The sequence below is a fragment of the Arvicanthis niloticus genome, chromosome 4, assembly GCF_011762505.2.
Source record: "Arvicanthis niloticus isolate mArvNil1 chromosome 4, mArvNil1.pat.X, whole genome shotgun sequence".
NCBI lineage: Eukaryota > Metazoa > Chordata > Mammalia > Rodentia > Muridae > Arvicanthis > Arvicanthis niloticus.
Genome location: NC_047661.1, coordinates 8,490,080 through 8,496,589, shown reverse-complemented (window position 1 = coordinate 8,496,589; position 6,510 = coordinate 8,490,080).

The following is a 6,510-nucleotide window of genomic DNA, read 5'->3' as shown; positions in this document are numbered from 1 at the left end:
CATACCTGACAAGACTGCACAAGACTTTTCTGAAAAAATGAAAACCAAAACATTGCCATTATCTCTTACTGCTTCTTCATGATAGATAAACATTTTTTTTTGTTAAAGATTTATTTATTTATTTTATATATATGAGTACACCATTGCTCTCTTCAGACACACCAGAAGAGGCATCAGATCCCATTACAGATGATTGTGAGCTATCATGTGGTTGCTGGGAATTGAACTCAGGACCTCTGGAAGAGTAGTTGGTGCTCTTAACCACTGAGCCACCTCTCCAGCCCGATAAACATTTTAAAATAAGACGAATTTAGATACTGTTTCAAAGATGAGCATCTTTGTGAAAGTTTGCCTTTAGTTTTTCTGGTAGTTACCTTGTCTCTGTTTCATAGGTAAAGGCACTGATGATCTGACTTTAATACTTGAGACACACATCGTGGAAAAAAAGAATCGACTCCCACAACTTGCCTCCAAAAGCCCCTCTCTCTGCATAAATATAATACATAAGCAAATGTAATTAAAAATAAAAAAACGCATGATTAATATGTCAGCATTTAATGATGAATATTATTTGAAGTGGTAAGTAGTGGACAACAGTAACTTTTCTGCAATCCCAATATAATTACAGAATTGTTTGAGAATTGTATAGTTAGTGCTGTGAAGTACTGTTGCCATGGACAAAAGGATCCAAGCAAAGAATATTGCCTGCTCACTTTTCACACAAGCTCTTTCCACAACAGAGGTCACCTTGCAGTGATTCTAACCCAAATTGCAAATCAGCAAGGGGTCATTTTGATTCACAAAAAGGTTTCTCAGGTATCATGGCAACAGTTGAAGTGGTAAAAGCAAAAGAAAGCAAGTGACTTCACGGAAAGGGGTGTCATTTCTACCTCTATGGTTTAAAATTCTCTTCTTCAGGCATCTCAGAGGAAGAGGAGAAAGGGTTGTTTCTGACCAGGTTCCCTTGAAAGAAATGTGGAGGCCATGAGAGAGATTATGTGTTTTTCAAAGGACTTAGAGAGATTTGAGAAGGCTTAGTTTTGTCAGAACTTAGGATCTACTCTTCTTTGGGAAGATAAGAAGGAAAACAAGTTTGGGAGACTTCTGCTCCTGTAAAAGGAGCCTGTTGTGGTCTATGATATAGTTTATTTGGTAGATTACTTGCTCAGCCTACATAAAACCATGGGTTCAATCCCCTGCTCTTCATAAGACTGGATGTGGTTGTGCACCTCTGTAATCCTTATATTCCAGAGGCTCAGGCAGTAGGATCTGGAGGTCAGTTATGCCTAGCTACATGGGCAGTTGCTAGCTTTTAATATGTTAGACCCTGTCTCAAAAAACCAAGCCAAATGAATTAAAGGCTACCCCCTAAAGGGTCTTACTGCTAGGGGGTTGGGTTGAGAGTGGGAAGAGTCAGGTCCTTTAATAGATGCAGTCCTGATCCCATATCTTTCACACTCCTAGATGCAAAGAAGAATCTTGGGTAGGGAAGCAGGAGGCAGAACAGGTTGGGTGACTGCTTAGTCTGTTTTCAACATTACCTCTATGAAACTATGAAAGATGGGTGCATCCTGACATTTCTCATGCTAGTAACTCATTGATCCCTGGTTCTATGAGACTTGGGGTGGGGGCGACTCCAGAATTTTAGGATTATTGTGGTCACTCTTCTTACTTGTCTTTCATGATATGAGTAAGAGAGAGTTTCCTGAGCTTGTCAGCTCTGGCCAACGTGTCATTATTGCTTGTCTGTTTAGATCTGCTACCATCTAATTACATAGAATGACTTACAGTTGTGAGAAAAGGGTGAGACTCCCTTAATTTCCCTTGGTGATTTCAACAGTTTACCTCACTGTTAGAGTTGCTAATGTTTTGCCAAGTTTTAAGGTTAATCTATTATCATCTTGGGCTTTTGGCCAAAATTACAGCCTTGAGATTTATTTCTGCAGACAATGGGCTGCTTGGATCCAAAGAGTGAGTAATTTACTACATGGTCCCAGAAGCCATTGTGACTATGATGTGTTCTTCCAAAACCATTCAGTGGGGATGGCTCACTTGGTAAAAGTGCTTGACTTGCAAACGCAAAGAGCTGAGATTGATTCCCAGAACCCACATGGAAAAAATTGGGTATGCTGGCACTAAGTCTGTAAACCCAGTGCTGGGCAGATGGAGATAAGCCATCATCCCTAGCCAGGCAGCCTAGCTTATTTGTTGATTGCAGGCTAGTGAAAGACTTTGTTTCAAAAACAGGTGGATTGTGCATTAGGGATGACATCTGAGTTTGTCCTTTGGCCTCCAGACACATGTGCACACATGGCATGCATGTATACCCCAACATACATGTGTATACCATACACACATTTGTATGTACACACAGGTTTATACAAAATATTCAACTGATTACATAAAGCTTCTGCTGCTGGCATTTGATGGTAGAGAGTTTATGGTTTCTCAAAGCACACAGACAAAGGGTCTGGCAGAAGCAGAGTGCAGCTGCAAGTAGCTCTGTAGGGTGTGTCTGTGCAGTGCAGAGCCAGGGGGAAATGTGTATTTGTGTCTTTTTATAAGTTCCCACAGTGTATTCTCCTTGCATGAAAAGTTGACATTCTTTTTGTTTGTACTGGAGGATTCCAGAAATGTCATTGACCCAGACAAGACTGAGATGATAAAATCTATTAACCCTGGTGGAAGGAACTCCTGGGTCTGGCACTATAAGATTTATAAAGAATTTTTCTAAAACCTTCACTCATGAGGCTCATATTAGCTTCATTTTATAAATTAGGAAGGGGATTCCTGGGAAGAGGTAGGGAAGAGCCTGAATCTCAGTTGTGTGAAGTCAGTGTCTAAAATGGAGGAAAATGTTACAGAATTAATCGGTAATATGAGTAAATGAAATTTCCTGCTTAGGCAAATGTGGGCTCAACACAAGCAAGCATAGTCTTTTAGTGCATGAAGAATGCTTTAGTTTTTGCCTATCAGTTATTGTTTTTGTTTGTTTTCTAATGAGAGATAATAAGAAAGGATGTGGATTTAGGTAGGTGGGGAAGTGGGAAAGATCTGGGACTCTTTGAGGGAGGGAAAGCTATAATCAGAATATTTTATATGGAAAAAAAAAAACCCTGTATTTTCAATAAAAAAAGAAATTCATGAGACAAATGCCCGGCATACATTTTCACTCATGTCCTTCCCTGATACAGGTGGATTTCTTGTCATATATATGGCCTTTTGCTAAAATGAAGGTGTTGTTACCCATTTATATTCAAGTAATGCAAAGTTCTCTTGCTCTCTGTCTGGAGAGTCTTTCTTACACAGGCTTGAAGAAACAACCTGGAATGGGTGCCGCTTGGAAACCTTTCCTGAAAGTACTATTAATCAGCTTGTTCTAGACATTTTTGTTTGTAAAGCATCCATTAGAGACATATCACTGACTGTGTTGACTTGTTAATTTGCCAGTTGCCTTCTGTGAGACTGAGACTGTGAACCTCAGGCCAGAGGATTGGCTCCCCTCCCATCGAATTCCCCAGTAGCAACGGAAGGCTGGCTCGGAGTAGCAATTCAGTACCTTTTTCTCAGTGTGTGAATTACTCCATTGATTCCAGGTAAAGCAGAGTTCTTTTTCTAAGTCATTTATATGTTTAACAAGCATAATTAGCTAAGTATCTGTTCCACATGTATAATGTAATCTTTGTGAGCCGGTGAGAGCCATTTCATGGCTAGTTCATTGAGAAAGATGCTCAGAGATGTTAGATTGGAAACTGAGCTGGTGACTAATGTGCAGCAGAGAGTGGAGTCTAGCTGGCCTCACTTTCACTTCTGTTCATTCTCTGCTTTCCACTGAGTCCTGTGTATAAGCAGGACCTGTATCTCACAGGCTTACCCTCTGTCAGCGTCATAATATTTTCTTCCTCACCAACACATACTAGGGCCTTGTAGTACCCTACCCCCACCTCAGTTGCCACATTGATTATATACACAGCAGCTTTGACAGATCCAGGTCTATGTCACCTTTTAACATTTTGTTGGAGAGAAAACTTGTACGTGTTGTGGTTTGAATGGGAACTGTCCTATACGGGCTTATGTGTTTGAACATGAGTGCCCTAGCTATGTTTTGGTGTTATGGAACATTTAGGAGGTGGAGGTTTGCTGGAGGAAATGTGGCAGAAGTGAGAAAGGAGGGCTTAAATTTGTATACTGGTACCTACTTCCTGTCTATCCTCTGTCTGCTTCCTGATTGGGAATTCCCCATGACGGGCCACATTGCTGTACCTTCCTTGTCATTAGGAACTGTATCTCTTCTCCGTAAGCCTAAATAACCCTTGCTTCCTTGAACCACTTTTGTCAGCTATTGTGCCACAGCAACAAGACAAGTGACTAATCCAATGTTTCAGACACAGTAATACCCGCAATGCTTTTAAGCACCCTACATGGGACGTATACATAGACTCTGGAATGACTTTAGACTTTGAGACTTTAAGCTTGGGACAGTCCAGGAGAAACCCAAGAGCCTCATGTGTGTGTCAGGCAGGTAGATCCAGGTATGTTTATTCTAATATAACAAATGCTGAAGCATCTATGATAAGGTACCAGTCTCTCAGTATAAAAAGTCCAGCAGTACACAAATAGAAGAGTGTCGCTGTTCGAGCTTTGCCATGGGGACAGACAGCTCCTCCCAAGTCATATAATCCTTGAGCAAGAGAGGCCAAGGTTCTTGCTCAAGATCAGCTTGGTAAGGTTTTGTTGAAGAAGCAGCATTCATCATAATATAAACCAGCAGAAACTCTAGCCTAAGAAGATGCAAATTGCCTTAGAAACACAGATCACAAATAAAATTACAGTATATTATGCCTAGCAAGCTTGATGGAGAGGCCAGCCTTGGGAATACAGAATCTGCCTGAGAGTCTAGACATTCTAGGCTAGAGAAATAGCTCAGTCAGTAAAATGTTTGCTGCATAGTTATGAGAACCTGAATTTGATGCCTAGAACCCACATAACAAACCCAGGCCAGATGAGGTGGCTTACACTTGTAATTCTAATGCTGGAGGGTTGGGCCCAGGCATATCTCTGTGTGTTACTGGCTAGCCTAGCCTACCTGGCAAACTCCAGGCCAAAGAGAGATCCTGACTCAAAGCAACAAAAGAAGCAGCAATGAAAACAGCAAGGACAACTACCACCACCAAGATGGAGGGCACTGAAGAATCAGAGTAGAGGTTGGTCTCTGCTTTTCACAGATAAGCATATGCATATTCTCATGTGGACCAAGTCTAGTCTTCTTTTACAGAGATTCTAAGCAGTGTGGCAGAGACCAATCAGTGAGAAGGTAGAGTGCACATCCTGCAGAACAATTTCACGTGGCATGCTATATTACCACACCTTGTCCCACAGCTAAGCTGAGAACTTCACAGGGAAAAGCTTCGAACAGCACAGGGTGACATGACAGAGCCCCCTCTGCCATGCCCAACACATAGATCTATCTGTTTGACTGCATTTTTTTTTTCTTCCCCTTACAGGGAAGTCCCACCTGTGTGATCTCACATATACCTATTGTCCTGTTAGAAATAGGTCTGGTGTCTCAAGAAAATGACCACCTTACAGTCCTAAATATTTCAGTAATGCAAAAGATTTTTCTCACATAGAGGGTGTTTAGCCATGCTAAACTAAGGAAGAAAGCACTGGGTGGATTCCTGTAGAGATTTCATTTCTAATGCAAAGGGGTCCCCTGCCCCATTTTGAATGGTCAGAGCTTGCCATCATGTTCCTTCATGACTGGCTAATTTAGAGCAAGGCATTTGAAAAGCAAAATGTGATGCTGAGCACCAAGTACAAGCATGTGCACATATTTTAATCTCAAAAATTGCTGACCCTGGAGGAATTTGAATTTCTGCCAAGCAGCTTCTTTACAATATTTTTTTTAAAAGGAAGTTTTGTTTTATTTAACCCTTTGGTAGAAAAGTCAATACATTTCCATTACATTTCTCATACCATGTGTGAGGCTCAGCTTGCAGGCTGGAATTCTATAGTGTAGCTAAAGGGAACCAGACGTATATCTGAAGGTAGGAAAGGGAATAGGAAAACATCAATTTCTCTTAACCAGACATAAAAGAACATTTTCCTTATCAAACCCATTAATCCATTTATCTCAACCAGTGCCAGGTATCTTGACAGCTGGGAGAAAGGGCCAGTGTCCTTCCCTAGGAATACAGAGGTCGTGGTTGCTGTATGGTATTTGGGTTTCAAATGGGTAATTATAGAAATAATCTGGAAATAAAGACAAAAATTACTGATTGTTTCATGTCCGATAGGAGAATTAACCTTGTCAGGTGAGATGGTATATGCAGGTAGTCCTGGGTCTCAGGAGGTTAAGGCAGGAAAAGTAAGGAGTTCAAGGTTATCCTCAACTATGCTGTGAGTTTGAAGCAAGAATGGACTGTATGAGGCCATCTAATAAGAAAAAAAAAAAAGAGGAATTAAAAAAAGGAACGAAAGAAGGAAAAAAAGAGGTTAAAAAATAATCCT